Here is a 25,029-nt window from a genome sequence, read left to right on the forward strand (position 1 = left end):
TTCACAGTCTCTAGGTCCCAGGTATCATTCGTTATGGTGGGCCAGTTGTGTCTGAAAAGGAAAAGTCTTCCCCCCAGCCTTGGGAGGGAAGAACCAAGAAGAGAAGGTCTTACCTTGTTGTCGTTGCCCTTGGAATCTTCCACGATTGTTACCGCCTCGTGCTTGAGTGTATCGGCCTCTTTGGGGATAGAAGTTGTTGTTCCCCCAGTAGTATCTCGAGTAACCGCATTGGTTTTGATGGTAAGAGGACCTGTTGAATCCTCGGCTGGCAGCCGGTCCTCCCCTGTCAGCCCTTCCAAAAACTCTTCCTCCAAACATTCTTCTCATATTGGATTGTGCTTTGTTAAAAGCGGATAAAGTTGATACGTAATTTCCAAGTGTTTTAATAAAAGTCTCTCCAAAGAGTAGGCCGTTAGGGTCTCCTTGAGTATCTTTGTTAGCCAGATCTCCCAATTTTGGATTCATGCGCATTAGGATGGCTCTGCGCCTCTCTGAGGTGAGGTTGGCGTTAGCGTTACCGAGGAGGCAAATTGCACGTTGGCTCCATCCTCGAAGGAGTTCGGTATCCACCGGGGTACCACTCATGGAGGATTCCTCGGCCAGATCCAGAATTCTAGCAAGGGGGCCAAGGGTGTCAAGGAGTTTATCCTGGCACTGCTTAAGGCAGCGTTCCAGGCCCTTGCGTGGATCTCTCCCAGTTTTAAAGAGGTTGGTGATTAATTCAGGGTCTAGGTTGGGGGTTAAACCGGCCTTGTTGTCCAAAAAGGGTCTTGGACACTCTGACCGCATTAGGTTCCGAGAGTTTCTTTCCAGTGGTTTCCTAATCCAAACCTTAATAAATTTGGCTACATGATCTAGAGACCACCAATCAGAACCTCTAGGATGGGTAATCTTCGAAGGGTTAAACATCTCGGACCCAGATGGGTCTTTAATGATGTTGGAATTGCTAGATTGCCCCAGATCTTCGTCGAGGTCATCCTCCAATCTTTCCTGGGGGTCAAAGATATATTCATCGGCCTCATCAATCATGACATTTGGGGACAGGTAACCATCGTCATCTTCGATGAGGTCTATTGTGCCGTGAGGTGCACCTGATCTTATTGTGCTCCAAGGGACACCTGTGCTTTTTGCGCCATTAAGGTCGCTCATTCTTTTTGTGCCGCTCTGGACACCTAGATCATGTGTAGCGCAGAGGCTACCAATTGATAAGACCCTGTCGTTAGTAGTACGTAGGATACCTTGAGGCTCAATATGTTTAGTCTTTTTTAGTACCTTACCGCTTTTAGTGGGGAGGGTATCCACTTCTTCATCGGAAGAAAGCATTGTTTGTTCACCAGGATTATATCCCTTTTTCTTTTTGTAAGTGCTACTTCCACAGCTTCCTTAAGGGAGGACTTTAATTGCCTCTCAAAGAGGTTCATTAGTGAGGTTTGAGTAAGGGGAGTCTCACTGCTAGGTTGAGAGTCCTCTTGAGACATAATGCACTTAAATATATAATAAAATATATGTATTTAGTGCAAAAAACCCTCTTATTCTTTCCCCTTTTGGGGGGGGGGGGGGGATGTCAAACCTGTAGGCACTCTTTCCTTATTGGATTTTCAGATAAAAAGATCCAAATATTGTTTTGTCTTATTGTCTTATTTAGGGATCACAAGGCAGGCAAAGCTCGTATTGTGTTTGAATCGGTAGCGTAGAAAAGAAACAGCTGACTCCGGTCCGTTTCTTGAGCGCTGTGCATCTCCATGGAGACGCACAGCGCGCGAGTTAGATTCGGGTCTTGTTTTGGCTCAAATTTATGCCTTGTGGGTCAAAAAGAGCACGGAGCTCTTACTTTGTAAAGTGGGTCTCCTCCGGGGGAGCCGGAGGGACCCGGAAGTACTGTGCGCCTAAGAATTGAGGAGACGCTTCAGATCGACACGCGTATGGTGTCTATGAAAGAAACACAGAGGAAAAAACACCCAGTCACGTCGAAGTCGGGAAAAAATACGTTATGTAGGTTGGATCGGAGGTTTGTTCCTTACCGTTAATGCCTCGATCTGATGCCTCATTTGAGTAAATCTGAAAGGGGGGAAGAGAGTGATCGGGGAGTAGGATACAAAAAGAAAGAGAGGGAGAATAAAGAGCCCAACCGTAAATTGGAAGGGAGATGAGTCTTTGAAAGGTAGGAAGTGAAAACTTACCTTATCAAGAAAACAAGTATGTAACATCTGATAAATAGCATGAGTAAAGGCCACAATGAATTAAAAAGAGTATTGTAATCACTTCAAGTATGTAAATAAGTAAAGTAATGCCAAAAAAGGCAAGTAAAACTGTTTAAATATCTTAAAATATCAAAGTCATGAGAGACAAGAAGAAGTTGTACTTAACTGTCCGTGGGGCAGCGAATAAAAGAGGAAGATATTTAGTTGCTATGGCGCTTTGTTATGTTGCTTGGAATGTTTTTTATTTATGATGTAATGGTTACACTTTGAAGGGCTGCATGTCTTGGGCAGCAATAAAAGTTATTGCATAATGTAGCCTCCGGTCTTGTAATGAAATTAGAAGGCAAAAGTTACCATTGTCATTTATTGGATTAGTTCCATTTCTTTGCATTGCTTTGTCTAATTTTCTCTCTCCTTACACTTTCATTTCATTTTTACATATTTTTTTTCTTTGCTCTTTTATTCTCAGTCTGTTTCTTTCTCTCATTTAGTTTCTTGAGGAGTGACCTATGCATAGAGCATAGCACACTCCATAGGCAATTCTTTTATGGTATTTCCCACTTTATGCTTCCTATAATCCTCTCTTTACTTTTTTTCTGTTTTTCTGCATCACCTCCCCTCACCCTTGCTTTGCACACTTTCTTTCTTATAGCTCTTCTCTCTAGACCTGTCTGTCTGAGACTATTTCTCGATATTTATACTTCTCACTCTGTGATCGGTCTGCTATGTCTTCTTGCCTCTCGCAAGATGAACTGAGATGAAAAAAAACGATGGCAGTTTAAGGGGGAGACAGAGGCAGAAAGAATGAGAAAACGGAAGAAAGTTCAGTTTTCTCATTCTGTCTGCCTCTCTCCCCCCCTTAAACTGCCATCGTTTTTTTCATCTCAGTTCCTCTCCAGCTTTTATATCTGTTTTTTTTCCTCAGATTTCTTCCTCCTTTCGCTATTTTTTTTTAATGTTTCCACTTTTTGTTTCCTTGTTTACTCTTTCCTCATTCTCTCCATCATCTTCTTCCCTCTGTGTCCTCCGCCCTATATCTCAGCACGTTAGTGGGGCTGGTGGAAGGCTTAAAGATGGTCCGGCCTCTCCTACAGGCTTCAGATGTCTGAGAGAAAATGGGGTGAGGGTGGGAGGAGGGAGAAACAGTAGGAGGAACCCCACACACCCAAGGCATCAACTCTGATTTCATGGAAGCCCCATGACAGGCCTTCCTGGGCCCGAGACCAGCATTTGTAAACGCAGACATTTACTGCGGTGAAGGTCACAACCTTTTCCCCCAGTGACATCATTAGCTTGATCCTGCTGACTAGGGCTTTGGAAAGAGGCGGGGGGATAATATACCCAGCCACATGAGGATAATAGGATGAAGAATTGGGTAATATGACCCGACATTCCCATATATTCTTGTCGGATTATTCCATACCCCTGCAGGCGTTTCCTTCCAGCGACCAGAGCAATGCAATAATCCTCATTAAGGCACCTTCCCCCAGGGCTGCCTCTGCTCCAGAGAGAGGGCAGCAAGTCTCAGATCAGGCGGGCTCTCCGTGGGACGTCAGTCACATGCTCGTGTAATTGTCCCACGGCCATCAAAAGGAGTCTCATCCCTCTCTCTCTCCCAGTCGAAATCATTTTATCTACTCATTTATTTATACAGCAAAAACATTACCAGAAAATTATTGTGAACATGCGTCAGCTGGCAGGAAAGTCGTGACCGGAAAGTCAAATGCCCCTACAGCAAAATGCACAAATCAGACGTCAGTTCTCAAGCAAATTAGAACACTGCAAGAAACAAAAGATTGATTCACAAAAACAACGATACATGAAGGCAAACATATTTTGTGTCTACATGCATGTGCATAGTCAGCAACTGGATATTCGCAAACGCTTCCACCAGAGTCAAGAGTGTATTATGTTTGTCTGCAGAACTGCAGGGTATTCACAAAGAGAAGCGATTTATAGTCAATTTCCTAACCGTAGATGTGAGCTGAGTCCTATTTGCGTTCATTGCATGTTTCTAGGGCTCGGGAAATTACAATTTCACAAATTATTTCTTAGAAACAATTCTTTCCTCACAAATGTATTAGTGTCTCATACACTCCACTCTTTCGTGTATACATCCTGAAAATCTTGCACAGTGCATTTTACTGCATTCTTTAAATCACTAATTTTGATGTAAGTGGGGAACTTAGATAAACGTTGCAAAAACATGCCAACAGTTAGGTGTATACTCTCAAAGTTTCTCCTCAGTGGGCATTTAACCAATTCACGTTCCGGGGCCCAGGACATCATAGAATCTTAAAACAGGGGGCCTGTTTCACAAAGGTAAGCTTACACTTTTGTCTAAGCATTATCTTTACCACTTTATGTGCTGAATCTCTGCCACGAGTGCAGAGACTCCGCAGTCATAAAAATACTACTCGTAAAATTACTTTGTGAATTTGCAAAAAATCGTAAATTTACACAAAAGTGTACGTTCACCTTTGTGAATCAGACCCATGGTGTCTAAAACATCGACTACCGAGATCTCGAATTTAAATACATATCTTCCTAAAAAAATGTGGTTCTGTAACTCAACCCACTATCAAACACCTACCTACAAACCAACTATGTGAAATTAGACTGGTAGATTAAACCAGTCATAAAATACATATGAAATGAGTGTTCTGAATTTTGGGATTAAATACAGGTCAAACTCAACTACTTTGACTTGAACGTTCTCCAACCAGACCTCATCACATCCGCACCCTCCTCAAGTCCCTAAAACCCACTCTGTAAACCACTGTGGCAATAAATACTCCAATTAAAGCACAACTTCTCTATACAAAGCCCACTGTACCATGTTTTTCCCCAAAATATCACCATACGCAAGCAAGCTACCCATAAACAAGAACTTAAATGGAGAAAGGCCAAACCACAACATCACCTAACATGGCCAAAGGTTCTTTGTTCCACTAGCAAACTCCTTACCACAACCAAAGAAACCTGATAGAAAGCAAGCACCCCATAATCTACCTTTGATGTAGGATATAGGCATGCACCCATGCCCTGAGTGATCTGGCTGCATTGAAAATGCTATCATGACTTATTTTTGACCCACCCAGCCCCTCTAATCCAGGAGGTGCGCTGAATCCTAAGGCTACCTATTCTGCGACATGGAGAGGTGCACCAAGGGGAAACAGCCACTACAACGCAGGCATCACATTGCGATGCCATTACAACGCGGTCGTTACAACCCTGAGAGTTAAGTTTGGAAGCGGTGTAATTGGCTCCGTTTGCAGTGGTATAACAGGGCACACCTAGAACACCAGAGGCAAACAACCCTAACCACCACTGCTGTGGCCCAGTAGCCCCTGTCGAACCTGTATCTGACAATTGGCGGCGAGCATTTTAGGATAGAATGATTTTTTTTAAATGTGTTTCATTACGTTTTTAGGCAGGATATAACAATAGCAGCATGTGCAAATTTAAGCATAGCAGAACAATCCAAAATGTCAGAAACAGGATGTTAGCTTTGCTCAATAGTGCAGCTGCTGTCACTCACCATGAAACAAAACATTATGAGCAAACACATGAACAACGATTTGTAACAATAAAAAACAATGCGTCTATATGGTGTAGGGGTGAGTCATGTCCTATAAATTGGGTGGGCAAAGAAGAACAATCCTCAATGTGGGCTATGAGATGAGAGTGCTGCGTCAGCAGAACGGGCACCCACTCAGTGAGCGGGAGGAGACCCATGTAGGATAATTAGTAATGACTCCCCAGAGTGACTGGGCTCAGGCCCAATAGCAATCCTGACAGGTTGTGGGGACCTCCAGTGTGATGCTACCAGGCTCTTTGCCACACTCTCTACCCTCCAGGGCCGTGAGTCCACCATTGTTCGCGTGGTTGTGGATCCCTCTACGTAGTATATTAATGTGACTCAGGGAGGCCGTGTGTTGTTTTTTTCCTCAACATTAAGTAAATAGGTCTCCAAACACTCCCCACCGGTCCGTGAGTCCCACCTTATACGAAGCAACTTGAGGGCGTTGGCTTCCGCTCGTGTCCATGTCAGCAGTGTGGCCAACCAAAGCAGATGATTTGACGGCAGGCACCTTTCATGCCACTGCAATTTGTCTTCTAAACAGAACAAAGGCAAGATCAATAAATCAATGGAGGTGTCTGCCACCCTTCGTTTTGGGGTGCAGCCCCAACAAGCAGGATTCAGGTGTGGGAGCAATTGTGTGTTTTGCAAGTTCAGCCACTGTGCCATTAACCACTTGCCAGACCAGATACAGCATCCGGCAATCCCATACCATGTGGTGAAACCCAGCGTCCTTCAGTTTACATCAAGGGCACTCAGGGGTCGAGGTCAGCAACATGCGTTTAGTGCGATAAGGTAAAGGTAAGAGTGATGCGCGTAATTACATTGTGTGAAATGAAATCTAGGGTTACGAGATACGTCCTTCACCAATTGAAGTGCCCGGGGCCAGGCCCTATCCAACAGTGGTTGTGTTAGCACTCTCTCCCATCTGGTGCGCACCCCCACTGTGTAATACAGCGGAATGGAATTAATGGACGCGTAGAGGCAACTGATATTGTGCTGCATACTATCGTAAGTCAGGAGCACGTGTAACGCGGCAGAGGTTCCCCTCCCCAGCGTTCCACGTGGCCAGTAATGCATATTCTATGGTGTGAAAAGTTAAAAACTGACCTGCTCCTATGCCATAAGAGTCAGCAATGTTTTAAAAAGGAATGAGGGCGCCCTCGTGGAAGAGTTGCCCCAATCAGTCAACTACCGCTTCCCTCCATGGACCTTTGTCATAACATTATGTCATGTTGTTGAGTCCCAAATCACAGCAGACAGAGAATACGGAAGGTGAGGTGACTCTCCATGTACAAATTTGCACCAGCATGTTTGGGCTACGGACATCTGGCACGTCTCCTGTCGGGGCGGATGGTTGGATCAGACAACCACCTGTAGATGCCCACGTTACCTAAGACCTCATGGATGGGCGCGAATTTGGGGCGGGTAGGTGTGCGCAGCCAAACCATTGAGCAGTGTAGGTGTGCCACCAGATAGTACAGCCCAAAATTGGGCACACCCAATTTCACCATCAGTCGGAGGGCGTTGTATGGTGGCAAGTGCAACACGTTGGTGACCCTCGCTCCATATCAGTTTGAACGATTGACCAAGCAGCTTCCCCAAAAACTTCTAGGGAGCACTACGGGGAGCTCAGTGAAAAAATAGAGTGATTTATGTAGCACCAACATCTTGAAAATCGCCTCTCAATCCAGGGGGGCAGTGGCAACGATCGCCAGAAGCACAAAGACCGGCGGATAGAACCCACTACTTGTCTATACTGCCATCCTTGATGTCCCTTTCCGAGTAGTTGGTCATTGTAGTTGTTTTCCAGGTTGGCGCAGGGATATCTCACTACAACATTGGACACTGCCCGTAATCGTACCTGCCACCAGGAGCGAAGCGCGGACCGCCTGGGACCACACTTCCCAGAGAGCAGTGCGGTGTCGCGCGAGGTCCACAGTCAGCTGGTGCATAAAATCTTTTGCCGGCTACCGCGGCGCGGGACGCCTTTACCTGCCCGCATCTGCTGAGTTTGACCCTTGTTTTTTGCCTCACTACCAGGGTTGGCGCAGGGATATCGCGCTACAACATTGGACACTGCCCGTAATCGTACCTGCCACCGAGAGCGAAGTGCGGACCGCGTACTGCCTGGGACTACACTTCCCAGAGGGCAGTGTGGTCTCGCGCGAGGTCTACATTCAGCTGGTGCATATCTTTTGCTGGCTACTGCGGCGCGGGACGCGCGCGGGCTCGCCCGGGCCAAGGGCGGGCACGTCCTTGCCCGTCATCGGCCGGGAGAGGCTGGGCCACGGCTCTTGGCTGGTCAGTTATATTTATTTTTACGAAGGAGTTGCGTATATTAGTGCTATACGTGTGGATCAAGTGTACTGGAGGACCCTGTTCTGTCTGGACCTAAGTAGGCATAACTGTTGGTATTAACCGTTATAATTTGCCCCTGTACAACCAAATCCAGTATAGGAAAACGAAAAATATCAACTGCCCCGCCCAAGAAGAAGCAGATAACATTGGGGGAAGGGCCTTGTCATTCTCTATTGAATTATTTGAGTGGTGCAATGGGTGCTATTGAAAAGCAAATTTCAAGTGTGGAAGAGGCTATGATCTCAGATAAATCTAACAGCACAGAGGCCCCTACTGCACCCATTATTGTTAAAAATAAATGCAACATAAAAATTGACTCCCAAATGGTTCCACTAATGGAAAGGCCTAATAGTCCAGATGGTCCAGAAATTAGAAACTGTTGTGTGGTAGACATTTCTGATCATATAGCAGACACTGACTCATAGAGTGATATTCAGCCACCTCTGAAACGATCCCGAAATCCAGATAAAGCCCTTAAGCAGAATTTGGAAGGCAGTCTAAAGGTTCCGGTTACGATAAATTCAAAACAAAAAAAAAGTAATAAAAAGGGTTAGAACATCGGCAAAAAATAAAATGAGTGGGTGGGACAAAGTCTCCGCTAGTTCTGATGTATGGCCACAGTCCGAATTTATTAATATGAAGAATAACTTGGAAGCTCTTGATACTTATCTTAGGGATATTCTAGGAAAACTGAATGGCAGGCTGGAAGTAATAGAAGATGCTTTAATGAAACCCCGCAATAATTGTGAGTCTCTAATACATCCTAAGCCTGCGCTACATGCAAAAAACGAGATCACGCTCCTAGATCCTTCCTTATATATATGAGTGAATAATCAAAGTTCACAACCAATGCCTGGGAGCGGAACTGGAAATGCGGGGAACAGCTCCAGACCAGCCATATATAAAGGATGTGTTACTAATCAGTATGAGGAGCAAAGTATGAAAAGAAAGTTAAACGTAACTAGCGGCCTAGAGTTTGAGAAACAGGTTCCATATGTAGACTTACCCCCGTCTGTAACTCCTTATACTGTGGTATTAACCAATGTCCCAAGGCTGTGTAAAGGGTCTGTGGAGACTTGGGAAAGTTTAAGAAATAAATCTTTACCCTGGCTGGGGGGAAGAACAGGCTTAACAGATAGATTATTTAACGAGTTTAAAATGGCCGGAAGGGTGGGCTGGATAGGAAGGGGACTAAAAGATAGGGCAGGAGATTGTGTGAATTTTAATTTTAAAACCCCGTCCCTAATTGAGACAATTTTGGGTAGGGTGCATAACAGTCCAAATTGGGGAAATCAGATTAATATTGTGCCATTAGGATATTTTTATAAACCCAGCAATTTTGGTTATGTCACTCAGAGAAAAGTTGCCCGATCAACAACCCAGGGTACAACTTATGGAATTCCCACTTCTAATCGTTTTAATATGTTACAGGATCTGGAAGAAGTGATTTGACAAAACGGCCCTGATAACATCAGTATTAATGAAGTACTTAAGATATCTAGTAGCAATAGAGTGCAAATGAATTGTTTGGTTGATGTTGGCCTGGGGGACTTGATATTTCAGGGTATACATGAAACTATAGAACATCGGAATTCAACTGTTGCTGACTCAGCAATGAGTGTTAAGTCTGGGATTTTTAACATTATTGAGGATATGCTTAAGACAACAATGGATATTAACCCGGAGTCTAGTATAGTAGAAAGTCTGTTATCCGACAGTGCCCCCAATGTTATGAATAGTTGTAATTTCATGTTTTGGAATATAGCAGGTTTAAAATCTAAAGTGAATAATGTATTGTGGTATGAATTTGTACAGCAATTTGAAGTTTTAAGTTTACAGGAAACATGGGTGATAGAACCATTACATATTAACGGTTATAGAACCTTTCATACCAATGCTATAGTTTCCAAACATGGTAGAGCAAAAGGGGGGCTGTGTACGTATATTTCGAATTTAGTTAATTTTGAAAAGGTTGATCTACTATGGGAGGAGTGTTATTACCAAATTATTAGACTAAAGGTTGATATAAATTGTTTAGTAATACTTGTGAACTACTATAATAACATACCCCAAGATTTATTGAAAGGGGTTGTGAAGGATATACGGGACAACTATATAAGCTGCAGGAATCAACGAGTAAGGATTTATTTATGTTATGCGGGGGAGATTTTAATACTGCTTTATGCCCACATTCGGATAACGGGAACTGTGGATTAACATATGATATAGAAACCTTTCTTCCACACTTCCCGCATACAATGTATGGCGAATGTTTGAATGAATTAATTTTTGAGTTTGATTTGGGCTTTGCAAATATTTTAAGTAATCCTTCTGTGACTCTCGGCCCTACTTTTAATGGGCATGGATCCTTTTCTACGATTGACTTTATATTGGTGTCTAATCGCTATGGCTCATTTATTGATAATATCTCCCAACACCAGATTGCATTGAGCTACCATTTTTCTCAGAGTGTGGGTTTATCCCTATTTAGACATAACATAGGTAAGGCCAATAGTCCAAACGCTATTTTAGAAAATATTCTAACTAGTCAAAATGGTTACACCCTGAGTTGGGAGAAAGTGGTACCCTCAGATTTTATGGCTGGAGTGATAACAAATTGTTATGAGGCGATTAAGGTTTGTCTGGATGAAAATGCTGTACCTAAGGATATTATGGACAGTTTTATCATAATTACAGATTACATTAAAAAAGCGCTTACTATCAATATAAAGCGTAGGAATCACTGTAGAGCGAAAAAGGGCTGGTTTGATCCAAACTGTACTCGGTCCTATAGAAACCTCAAGCATGCCCTGTATCAAAAGGTTAAAGATAGGGACAAAATTAGAGAGGCACGGAAAGAGTATAAGCAGGCTCTAAAAGATAGAAAAGATAATTTGAAAGCAGAAGCATGGACAGCCCTCCGTGAAGCATCAATTGCTAAAGATTCTTGTGAATTCTGGAGAGCAGTTAATGCTCCCTTTCTCAAAGAGAAGGCAGTATCTACTATTGAGGTGGCTATTGCTGAGAATAAATGGATAGAGCACTTCTCGCTATTGTATGATGCAACAACTCCACACTCACATGTAATGGGGGGTACTGAGGGTGACCAAGGCCTACTTCCTAGGAAAGTAATGTCCTTTGAGCTCAATGAGGTAATACTGGCCATTGCTGCAACTTCGGGAGGTAAGGCAGCAGGGCCGGACGGTGTTCCTGTTGATATTTTTAAAGCTAATACTGCTTTATGGGGCCCCCTATTGACACAAGTATTTAATGCATCAAGTTCGACTGGTTTTATTCCAACATGGTATGAGTCCATCCTCGTCCCAATATTTAAAAAAGGGGATAGGAATGATCCAGCCTGCTATCGACCAATATCGTTGTTAGATTCAACAGTAAAAATAGTAGGCCGGGTCATATTGAACAGGCTCTCCTGGATTGGGCAGAAGAGTGGGCGGTGATAAGCGACTTACAATTCGGCTTCCGTAAAAAATTAGGTACGATTGAGCAGGGCTTAAACTTAAATATTTTATTGAATAAGTATATCAAGGCAAAAAAGGGGCCCTTGTATATGGTTTTGTCGACTTATCGGCATTTGATTGCGTAAACCATAATAAGCTGTGGCTTATTTTAGAAGAATTGGGCGTCGAATTAGTTTTAATCTCCTAAATAAGAGAGTTTTACTTGAGGGCGAGGGCACGGGTACGGTTTGGAACGGGTGGAGAATGCACGGGACACTTTAATGTGAAACATGGTGTTAGGCAGGGGTGCGTCCTTGCACCGTTTCTTTTTACTCTGTACATAAATAATATTGAAAAGGTTTTAGTCCAAGAATGTAAAGATGTACCTGAGGTTGGTAAGCGCCCCATTCCCGCATTATTATACGCGGACGATGCGGTCTTAATGGCACGCACCCCGTTGGGACTGCAAAGGGTGGTTTCCAGCTTTGCTAACTTTATGTCTGAGAGAGGTCTCACAATTAATTCTTCTAAGACTTTTATAATGAACTGTGGGACAGGGTGCATAAAGACTAAATCTATCTATATTGATAAAAAACGGATTGAAACTACAAAGATATTTTCCTACCTGGGGATAGTGTTTGATCGTACGGGTTCATGGGTGCAGGCTGTCAATGCAAGGAGACTGTTATACGTTAAGACCCTATCTGCTCTATCTAATTTCAGTAGGAAATTGGGTAGACGCCCAACACTGGAACTTTTAGATATCTACAAAGCGAAATGCGTCAGCGTTGCAATGTATGGAGCAGGCTTATGGGGATATGCGGACTTGGGCTCACTCCAGGTAGTTGAAAACATGTTTCTGAAATTCCTATTGATGGTTCCTAATAGTACTTCCTCCTTTGTTTCTCACACTGAACTAGGACTTGTATACTTGGAAGATATTATAAGGATTCAACCTGTCCTATTGTGGCACAGGATATGGATAACAGATGAGACAAGTTTTAACAGGAGAGTTTTAGAAGACTGTGGGGGCCTGGACGGCGCTTTAAGAATCGGATGGTTGGCATATGTGAAATCATTTTTATATAATATAGGTCTTTATGATTTTTATGATAAACCGCTAACTATGGTCGGGATGAGCAGGAAAGATTTAAAGAATACCTGTTTGAATTACCTGTCAGAACAGAGACTGTGTACTGAGCTGAATAAATCCTCGGTCCAGGCACACACTCTTATATTAACAACTTTAGTCTCCAACCCTACTTACGCCTCTCTATGAGTGATTATGATCGATTTTTACTTGTGCGTTTTCGTCTGGGTACTTTCTATAGATTAATAACTCTTCCTGTTGCTAATGACTGGTCCAAACAGCTCTGCAAATGCCCATGTGATGACTCCTCTGACCAGTCCATTATACATGTGTTATTCTTTTGTAAATTTTATATCTTGCAGAGAAAAACATGGATCGTCCCTGTTTTAAAAGAATTGGGTATGAGGTCCTGTTGCCCAGCTTTTTTGGTACTTCAACAATTAGAGACAGTTTTTATTGTAGCCTCTGTAACGTTCTTTTTAAAAAATGTTTTTAGATCAATGAAATCGATTTTAATGTGATAATAACAGATGAAATTTAGTTTATATATTTACTTCTTTGTTTTTACGTAGTTCTTATCATGTATTTTAATGTATAAATGATTTTCTATGTGCTTTTATGGTTATATTCTTCATGTAACCGAATAAAGCATTATTGAATTCAATTGAGTAGTAGATCAGGACACCCAGATACTTGAAAGTATCATTGTACGACTGGAAACGAGTTCCCAATGGAGTAGCCCAAAACAAAAGGGGGTGCAGCGCCAGAGGGAGCAAACAGGATTTAGGCCAATTCACCCAGAACCCCGAGATGTCCCCACACTCATCTAACAAACACATGAGGCCCGGCACAGCAGCCTCTACATTGCGAAGGTAAACCAGGGCATAACCGCATACAGCAAGATGATGTGATGGATCCCCAGCTCTTGAATACCCCAGTGCTGCGTCTGACAACGAAGATGTCAAGCTAGTGGCTCCATATCAAGGACACAAATTAGCGGGGAGAGCGGACATCCCTATTTGGTGCCTCTCTGAATAGCAGAGCTGTCACAGATCAGCTGTCCAGTCTTAACCCGCGCTGACAGGCTATAATCAGATCAGGATCAGGTGCGCTGCACGTGGTGGAAGTCTCAGAGGCACCTGTATCTGATCCAGAGTCCAAGACTGGCTTGGGGCACATTACCAGGAAAGGGTTCATGCTGTGCAGGGAGGCTGCTTCCACCACCCGTGCCTGCTCAGCGGCCACTCGGTCCTGGTTAGGCCATGCTCGCACCGCTCTGAGCCTCCTGCGGTTAGGTCGTGGAATCCCCCAGTCCCCTCCACCTGATCGTTCTTGGTTATGCACGTGAGGCCTTTCGCATGGAGCCAGACATCCTCAGGTGTGGAAAAGATGTGGGAAGACTCGCCATCCTAAACCTTAAGTTTCACAGTGAACAGTAGGGAGGAAGAGCTCAGCACTGGAGTGTTCTGACCACTCTGGAAACCCAAAAAAACAAATGTTGCTGCACTGTGAACGCCCCTCGGCATCCTCTGCCCGATGGTGCAAAGAGGCCGCTTTTTCCTTCATGGTGTCGAGCTTGGCCTGTATCTCACGTACTGTGGGCCCAGAGAGGTCAGCTTGGATTCCACGTCCTCAACACGGTCCGCTAGTTCATGGTGATCCACCCTCAGTAAGTTCACGTCCAGATATACTGCATCTTTTTTTTGCTTCCAGCTCTGTTTTAGTGTCCAGGATGGCATGAAGAACCTTCTCAAATTGCGGAAAGTACTTGTCAAGGGTGGATAGTTTGGCCCACGGATGTTGAGGGCGGTACCTGGGCTCTAGATTCAGAGGTCAGGGTCCTGGTGGCTCTGGTTTTCCCCACATGGTATCGTGGAGGTGAGAAGCAACAAGAAGATTTTGCAGAATGTATGCGGGATAGGGCCACACCGGCGCTCAGGTTCTGCAAACATAGTCAGTGAGCAACAGGGAGGGAAAGCCTCAGTTTCGGCCCTCCAAGGGGAGCACCAGTAGGGCAACAGAAGCCCTGCTGAGGGCAATACTCAAACTATACACAAACACCTGGGTGCAAACCAAACTGGGGCATCTCAAGAAGGATCCACACAAACTCTGGGCTGAAGCAAGGCTGTGGGCTGGCTCCTCAACTTTTCAATCTTTAAACAGCAGATACTTCTAACCATCTTGATGAAGTAAATTCCCACCCCCAAGCTAGGAGGCCAAAGAATGACTCATCTGTTATATGCTGAGGACCTAGTGCTCCTCATCCAGACAAAGATAGTTCTGCAACGGCTACTGTAATCTTTTTGCGACTACCCTTTGGGAAACATGCTTGAAATTACCCAAGCTAAAACCAAGATGGTCTCCTTCAGCCTAAAACCGAGCCTGGCCAGCAGGTGGCATCTTAATGGTGTTGAACTCCAACATAGCAATGTTGATTATAAGTATTTGGGAATCCTTCTAGACAGCAAATGGTAATTCACGCCTTACTTACGCTCTATAAACACCAACGGCTCCAGCTTAATGTTTGCTCTCGCGTCCATTGCCTCGAAGTTTCATGGCCCTAGCCTCGATCCGCTCCTCAAGGTAATGAAGGCAAAAATAGGCACATCTCTAACCTATGGAAGAGAAATCAACCTAGGAAAAGAAGCTGGGCCTGTGGACAAACTGGTCACTAGAATTTACAAAGCCACCCTGCGCCTTCACAAAAGAGCATCACCGGCACAAGTGTGATTAGAATAGAATATCACAAAGCAGTACTGGGCCAATGGTAGTTGTTTTCTCAGCTTCTGCCACCGTCTCAGACTGTCACCGTCCGATTCCATGCATGCTCAGATCTGGAGCGAACTTGAGCAATTTGGACAACGATCATCATACAGACAACAGCTTGATTCCAAACTGAGGGGCTTCGCGCTAACCGAAGCCTGGAGTAAACATCTTTCCCAGCAGGTATTTAAGAAACTGACATCCTCCACAGCCAAAAAAATATTGGAACTAGAGGACAAGGCAGCTCTGAGCAAACGTGCCCATGCGTGGTCAGTCATTAATTTGTTCTCTTCAATAATGCAACAGAACTACATAACCTGTACTTATGCAATATGGGTCAAAGCCCGGCTGGTGGCTCTATGGAATGGGCGAGTGGAAGTTTTTGGATCATCTCCCTTCTTGGCTCCATTCTGCCAACCAAGACACAAGCTGCTGCCTATGCGGCTATGGACGGGAAACTCCAAATCATGTTTTATGTGTTTGTCCTCAGCCACTGCAGCAAAGAAAGTGCTTCTTCAAGCGACTTCATCAGGCTAGGCGTGCCCACATGCCTACAGGCAGTAATTGCCAGCCTGAACCCGCAAAACTCTCAATTAAATATCAAAACTGTTAAATTTCTTCAGATAGCAGCAACCAGAATAGGCTCAGCAAGCACTTCTGGGGCTGCAGCACTACAGCATTCATAGCAGCCACCATCGCCACTGAAACATCGAGCTCGGATGGGATCAGACGAATCATCGAGCATGATGTCTTTAGCTCCATGTTTTTGCAGACAGCTTCAAATATATGGCCTTTACTTGCGAGCCCAGTTTTTGACTGGACCTGATACATAATCTATTGTTCAATCATCAATCAACCAATCAATCATAGCATTTATAAAGCGCACTACATACCCGTGAGGGTCTCAAGGCGCTGGGGGGGAAGCTGCTACTGTTCGAAGAGCCAGTTCAGACTCTACTAGAACCTTTGAAACTAGTTACCGGTTCCAAACCTTTGCACAAATGCAAACCGATGCTCGCTGCGACCATCTTCATTTCTGGACCAATTATAAAATCTATCATCTGGACTGCATCGGGCAGGAAACTGGAAACTAGATGGGACATTTCCCATACCAAGACTCATGGCCTGGTCCCTAATGCACTAAACTTGAGGGAGCATGATCAAGCTCGGGACTAGCAAATTTGCACATGGGTCGACATTCTCAGATCTTATGGTCTGTTCGCACCTTTATGATTGACCGCTCTGGGTCAACAAACTCAAAACGCCGCAACCGAACGCACCGGGCCAGGCCTGAGCGAGGAAACTAGCCATCCATATTTACTGTCCACTTTTAGGCAATGAACTGTTTGAAATTTTGCTAATACGCGCGATGCTATGCACTGACTGCACTTTTATGTTGGCTTGACCTCTGCAGCTTGAAATGCGCCAAGCTAGTCTCAGACAAGAGAATTTCTGACCTTCTCCTAAACTGCCTATACTTAGGCTTGGAATTTGCACATGGTCTGTAATCCTTCAGCGTTCCAGGTCATGCTCTGTCCGTTTGTTTTATCTGCTTTTTTATGGGCTAATCATATGGCTTTTTTTTATAGATCTTTGTTACTGTTTGTAAAGATTTTTATAAACTAGAAAAAAAAATTGACTATGAGCTAGAATCATTTTTATATTTCTTTGAACATCCATCTGCAAATCAAAATAAATAGTATATTACGTAATAAGAGATACATGTATCAACTTTCACTCAAAGGAGAATGAATTATTACGTAAGAACGGATTTAATTCAGATAGTAATACATTTAGCTAGTAATGTCAAAAATACAAAAAAGTGTTTTATGATTTATAAAACCATTTGTATTCCTAAAGAAGGTGCCTCGCGGCGTTGGCCTAGTGTTAATAACTTAAGAGAAGATCATTTGTTCTGAAATTAGATTCTATTTATTATTCTGCAATGTTTTAGTGCTAAGAACAAAATTCCTCAAAAAACCTCCAGAATTATATGCTTCACACCAGAAGTGTTAGCAGTTTAATCATAATAATATAAGCTAAGTTTGTTTTGAATTTGGCCATTCACACGAGAGAGCTGGCATTTTCCTTTGAGCTTGACCTAGTTTCAAGTAGTTTTCCATAACCAAATGCAGGCCCTCCTTGTTCAAAAACAGTTATAGTGCTCTACTGCCAAGTCAGAGTACCTGACAGGAAGAATATGTAGGAAGCTAATTTTAACCAATTTTTACACAATGGAAAAAAATAATTTAAGACCCTAATAATTATTGTACGACTTCACCTACATACTAGTTACAAAAGCTGAATGCTGCAGTTTATGTTTGTACATTTTATCAACGTGTTCAGACTTTAAGGCACATGATAATCAGAAGAATGTTATTGCTCGTAGGTTCAATAACTGAATACTGTGTTACGGGCCTCTAAATTAAGGGCTGGAGAGTTCAAATTGCGACTTTTGAAGTCTAGACACATTGATAAAACATAAAAAAATTAACTGTAGTATTCATTTCCTCTAACTTGCCTGTAGTCTCTACAAGTACCATTGGTTCATTGACTGAATACCAGCCATGGCAGTGCTCAGATTTGACTTCAAAGACTTTATGCAATCTAGAATTCCAGCCACAGCAGTAGTTCCTCAGTCAGGTGAAGAAAACTGTGTTCAGAATCGTAGGAATCCTTATTGAAGTTATACACGCAGAATATTCCCTCCAGTGTGCACAGATCCAGTGATGGAGCGCGATGGTGCCCTTTCATTTGTAGGGGTGCACCATAGTCACAAGTAGTCTGCACCTACATTTATTCCTTTGTTGTGTTAACATTTGGTCATTAGGATGTACTTTGTAATAACATGTGAAAGTGAAATGTTAGGACTAGTATGTGCCATGTAAAAAAATAACATGGCAGTTGTGCTTTGAATAATGTAACCTTTAGTGTTTGTCTGTAATTGATGAACAAAGTTGCTAATTTGTAATGTAATGCATAGTTAAGTGTGCACCAGATTAAAAGTTAAGGAGCGCTATCGACAACCCACTTGTGATAGGCAAACATGTGTGAGAGAGCTCGATAGAGTCGCGTGGGAAGCTAGTGCACAAGGGCGGACCACTGCGATTCGAGTGGCTAAATCAGGTCGTGGGTCACTGTGTGTGAATGATCTTGAGAGATTGGATCCTATCGATTTCTTTATGACTGTCCGGCCTTGCATGGGCGGATGCTCTGAGGTGACTGTCTGGTCGTTTTGCGGACAGACATTTGCTGGTGGTGAGACAGACAAGTACTTGTGAGACTGGTCGTTTTATAGACAGAGTCAGATATGTGACTGTCCGGTCGTTTGGTGGACAGACAGTTACTTGTGTCTATGAATGAGGTGCGTGAATGCGTCAGGAAGAGATTGTGAAGGAGGGTGAATTGCTGTGTAAGGTGGAAGAAGTGACGTCAGAGTGTGCCACGCTGCGATAGGTCAGTTGGTGTGAAGCCGCGCTGAGATTGGTGGATTGCCATCAGGAAGTAGAAACAAAAACATCTTGTGGGCAAAAGAATTTGATTCAATCATGCGATATTTTAGGGTATTACGAGATCTCATTAGGGGAGACAGAGGAGTGGTAACTTGAGTAGGTGAGGAAGCACCACCTGAGGATACCCCAGCTCATTACATGGTCACAAATGTAGGACTTCATACCATAGTTTGGCTCCAAAATTGGCATAAGATTACCGAAAAGGAGGGAGATTTGGCTTTCCTACGTTATGGTTCATTCAGATTATAGGTTCTGTATCAGCTAAGGGCAGTTATGACTTCATTGCGACTTCCACCCAGACCAACACAGTTTTAGGCATTAGATGCATGGATCAGAGCAGCAAAGGCAAAGAAGAGGGAGCGAAGTCAAGGAAGGATGAAAAAGGCGACTAAAGCATATTAAGATGTGTAGTGTAGTTTCTATATCCCTGATAGGCTCTGCGCATTGGAATAATATACACTATAGATTTGACATAGGACTGAGGTCAGTATGTCTCTATCGAGTACATTAAACTTAATTACTTGTATGTGCCAGCTAACTCAGAGGTCACTAGAAACTTCTCGAATATACAAGAAGGGATTTGTTTCTGACAACGGCATAAACATGACAACTTCGTTTCCCTTAGAGTCGGAACAATCTCAGAACCGTGGAAACAATAGATAACAGTTTCACTCAGTCAATCGTGCATGCTTTGTTTCTACAGAGTTGCACAGAAATAGAGAGAGGGGCGTTTCAATAAAAAGGGTTTATTGAACAGTCTTATTTCTCATGCAAGAGATATGAACTGCTACAATCGTAAGACAGGCTGCGAAGTACAATATGTACAGAGTTAGCAGTAAGATAAAATAATACTGCAATAGCATGGTTTGTAGCTATGACATGTATTCATGAAATACATACATAAATAACACAGGCTAAAATGTGGATACTCATCTGATGCTTCTAAAATATTTCTACCCCAGTGTACCTAACTTAAGTGTAGTACGAGGTAAGAAGTAGGTGCTGTTTTCTAAAGTATGGCTAACTATAGCCATAGTTTTAGTGTTGCCAAGAGTTGTTAAAAGTTTCTCTAAGTTCTAGTCTGCTCCATACCTTAGAATGTGCGAGGTTGGAATCTCTTTTCCGGGACTCAATATCTAACACCCCGCAAGGGGAGTCAGAAACACTGGAGCTGGATTCTCTGCGAGGAGGAAGACAGCGTCTGGTCAGTGTGTCAGGCTGGAACTCGATTTCCTTCCAAACTTGCCGTGGCGAACCGCAAGTAGGCAGTCGAGCTGGATCGTGCCGGAACCGTGGTTTGCCAGGCCAAGTGCAGGTATATTTATACCTTGAAGGTGTTTAGGAATGCCTGTATTGACGTAAAAGTCGGGCATCGGAACGTCATGAATGTACCCCTAAGGAATAGATGTTCATGCTTACTAAATGAGTTCTTGGAGAAATCAATATCCAAGCAAGGGAAATTCCTAAAGGCTTAAGAGTCTGGTTTTCCAAGAACTCGTTGTGACGTGGATGGAAGGATGTAGGAGACCATGCCTGTATTTGGTTAGCATGGACAATGCCTAAATAAGGGCTGGATTTTCTATGCCTAAATAAGGGCAATATGAATTATACCTTTATAAGGGCATAAATCAGGAAACCTATATACGGAATCTAAATCTACACACAACAGATGCATGTTGGGACGTACAGTTGAAGAAGTGGAGAGTAGACACTATTGAAGGATAGAGACTATTCCCACTGTTAGTGAAAACAGGAGACGCTCAGAAGAGGAAGGAAGAGGATGATAGTGACACCAATAACAGCTTGTTAGACAGGTTGCTAGCAGAGCTTCTGCCTCTATACAACCCAAGTTCAGAAGAGGGAAGGTCAGCGCTTATGAAGGGAATAGGAGAGCCACCGTTGAGTCTTAATGCAAGAAGAGTGGGAAAGATTTTAACAGGGATTGAATAAATAGGGACGCAAGCATCAAGCAGTGCAGAGATCAGTGGAGTGCACGCCGCTACAAGATTACCGGATACCCTTATGGTACCAGTCACCATTGATCCCAAACCAGGCAGAAAATAGTAGTTAAACACAGTCAGCAGAAGGAGAAGGTCCCAGTTCTGGAGGAAATGCTACGTGGCGTGAAGGTGGTCTCTTTTTGAGACCTGTAGAGGCTAGTACTCCATTGACAGCTACTGCAGACTCTTCTAGGGGACACATTGAACCTAGAGCGATAAGATCAGTGTCACTAGCAAATTCACGTTCTGATTTGAGGATGTGTGAAGCCCCAGTTAGAGGTCCCAGGGGGAGGACGACAGGATCATTTGATCAAAGAGCGTCTGGGAGTCAGAATGTCCTGCAGAATATGGCTGAAGGGGACCACGTCGGAAATCAGAGCAGTGGAAGTGGAGAGTTTAGTAGTACATCGAGTCAAGGAGCGATTAAAGCTGCTATAAGGGCCAAGGTGCTGGACTTAGTGAGGTTAAAGGCAGAAGCAGATGAGATGATTAGTGGAGACTTGCCTCTGGAAAGGATGAAACTTTATGAACTAGATGAGCTGTTATTTGTGGCAAAGAATGTGACCCGAAAGGCAAGAAATGCTCATGAGAAGTTGACAGAATTAGCGCAGATGTACGATGTGGATTTGTCCATAACAAAAATGTTACAGGGAGGCCATAGATTAAAGTACAGTGATCAAGAATTGGAAGAGAAAAGAGTCATAGGGTTGAAGACCCACATTCAAAAATTTAGCGTAGGGATACGTGCATGGAGCATGTTTGACAAGTGGGAGGAAAGGTGGTCCAAGAAGAAGAGTTTTAAAAAGGGCATAGGAGATACGCCGCCTCCAGGAGGGGGACAGCAGGAGTAGAGGCTTACCCATTGCAAGAGGTACCGAGTGGGAGTATGAACATGTGCCTTGGAGCAGGGGTGATTTGGCATCGTTTACAAATGATTTTCCTTTGCTGAAGGAAAAGCCCGTTGAGTGGTACAAGGAAGTCGATTGCTTTGTCAAGATGTCAAAAGTATTGTGGATTGATTTGAATACTTTGTTTGACATCGTAGTATCAAGTGATGTATGGTCCGCTTGTAAAATTGCTGTTGAATGGCCAACTTCAGAACCTGAACGAGACCCCATAACGCATGGTCCTTCACCCATAGTTCTGAAAAAGTTTGAGCAGGTAATCACATGGTTACAGTCACAGATTTTGCCACAAGATGTTGATTGGGTTAAGATAGATCGAACTACCCAAGAGCCCAAGGATTCAGTTCACGCTTATTACGAAAGGCTCTTGCAAGCCTTTAAACAGAACAGTGGATTGAACACTCTAGATTCCAAGGACATGGGGCAATTTGTTTCCAAATTTGTTTTAGGACTAAGGGCAGAGATTAGCTTCATGATCCAACAGCATTTGATCTGTTGGCAGAACAAATCTGTAGATGAGATTCTGCGATATGCCAGATATTGCAGTAATGAAGTAGACTCGAAGCATAGGAAGCTCAAGGATAAGCTGATGTTAGTCCAGATGAGGAATGCAGAGAGGATGGGCCAACCACAGTCGAATTGAGGAACACTAGGGCGAAAACAGGGAAACAATCAAGGAAGAGCTCAGAATGGGTCAGGTCAGGGAAGAGGGAAACCCATTGACCCCAAATCGGGGGTAGATTTTGGTACTCTAAAGGGAACCACAGCATATCGTTATTTTCACAAGATCGGGCATTGGAAGCGCCAGTGTTGGTCAAATCCAGCCAATCATATTCAAGATGAGGACTGTGAATACCGTGGGAAGGCCCAGATCGGTACATGGGGGGGGGGGGGTGATTGAGTCCACAACTGCAAGTTCCCCAACCTCCAAGAATTCCTCAAGGAAATCGGACATACCAGCAGATGCCATTCATCGAGTAATTCGATGAATTCAATTGAGACCCATTACAATGACGGTGCCTGAGGGGCGGGGGAAGACTGTACCCTTGGAGCAGTCTTGGAGGTAGACCAGAGAGGACCGTACTCAGAGACAGATGTTGACGGTCATTCCATCACCTTTTTGATTGATACTGGTGCTACCCGGTCTACTGTAAGATCTGCAGTAGTTCCAAACCTACCCCTCTCGGGACAATCAATCCAAGTTGTAGGAGCTGCGAATAAGAAAATGACCAATCCATTGACTGATGAGATACCTGTGAGAATAGGAACTTTCCAAGATCTACACCAATTTGTGGAGTGCAATTCGAGTCCAGTCTGTTTGTTGGGTCGTGATCTTTTTTGCAAATTGAATTGTACTATCTATTGCACGCCCAAGGGAGTGGAGTTGCAGACTAATGATGATGACGTTGGATTCAAACTGGGGAGTCAGAATCTCTGCCTAAAGATGTATCCCATATTGACAGTTGAGTAATTACCGCTCGACCTGAGAGACTTAGTTTCTCTGGATGTATGGGATTTCATGAGGCAAGAGATAGGATTGATCAAAGGGGTTGAGCCAGTTAAGATTCAGATCAAGCCAAATGCTGAGTTCCCAAGAACGCCACAGTACAATCTGTCACCAGAAACGGTGGCAGGAATCAAGCCCTTAATTGAGTCCATGATTGAACAGGGAATACTGAAGGAGATAATGGGGAGCCCCTGCAATTCCTCTATAATGGGACTGCAGAAACCGAGTGGGAGGGAAGTTTAGGATCATGCAGGATCTGCAAAAGGTCAACACGATTGTAGTTCCATGTTGTCCTGTGGTACCGAATCCATCAGTGATCTTATTTCAGATCCCATGTGAAGCTCAGTGGTTTACCATGATTGACTTGTGCCAAGCATTCTTTTCAATACTTTACATGAGGAAAGTCAATTTCTATTCGCTTTCCATCTGGAAAATCGTGTGTTAACATGCTGTTGTATCCCACAAGGGTATACAGAGAGTTCATCGATCTTTAATAAGATCTTGAAAAAGAATCTTCAGAGTCTGGTACTGCCACAGAATTCAGTCCTTGTGCAGTACATTGATCATCTTTTGATTGCGTCCGAACCGGAAGACACTTGCAGAATTGATACAGTTGCCTTGTTGAATCACCTGGCAGAGAATGGACACAAGGTGTCCCCGAGCAAGCTACAGTACTGTTTGACTTAGGTTCAGTATTTGGGTCATCGCATTGAGAAAGGCAAGAGGAAGGTGTCACCAGACCGCATTGAGGCAATCATGAACATGACTACGCCTACCACACAAAAGGAAGTCAGGATGTTTTTGGGAATGGTTGGGTACTGTCGTCAGTGGATTCCAAACTTTTCGCTGAAGGTGAAACCTCTGCAGAGAGTGACACACAAGGATGTGAGTGATCCGGTAACATGGGAAAATGACTGCTTGGTTGCCTTTCTAGAGGTGAGAGAAAGCCTTTGTCACGCTCCGGCTCTGGAATGCCTGATTACAACAAATCCTTCTCACAATTTTGCTGTGAGCGAGAGGGTTGCGCACTATCAGTACTCACACAGATTCATGGAGGTGTCTGTAGACCAGTTGCCTACTTCTCTGCTACCTTAGATCCGGTAGCTTCAGCATTGCCCGGATGTCTCAAACGCGTTGCTGCAACAGGTGTCAGCATTTAAAGGTGTGAAAGTATTGTGATGGGTCATCCTCTTACTGCTTATGTTCCACACTCAGTTGAGCTTCTGTTGACAAGAACCAAGAAACAGCATTTGACAAATAACAGACTCACATGCTATGAGCTAGTCAATCTTGCCTCAGAGAATGTGACTCTGAAAAGATGTTCTGTATTGAATCCTGCTACGTTGATGCCCGTTCTAACTGTTGATGGTGAAGATTGTGAGGACCATGACTGTCTCGATGTGATTGAACCTTGCACCAAACCGAGACCTGACATTGTCGATGAACCTCTGCCTGAATCCGATTAAATCTTCTTTGTAGATGGTTGATGCTTAAGGGACAATGTGGGTCATCTGAGGGCAGTGTTTGCTGTATGTACCATTTTGGAGTTGTGGAAGCTGCTTGTTTACAGGGAGTATACTCCGCACAAGTGGCTGAGATCATTTCCTTGACACGTGCTTGCCTGGTTGCAGATCAAATCTGAGCCACTA

Source organism: Triturus cristatus, chromosome 9, assembly GCF_964204655.1.
Source record: "Triturus cristatus chromosome 9, aTriCri1.1, whole genome shotgun sequence".
Classification (NCBI taxonomy): Eukaryota; Metazoa; Chordata; class Amphibia; order Caudata; family Salamandridae; genus Triturus; species Triturus cristatus.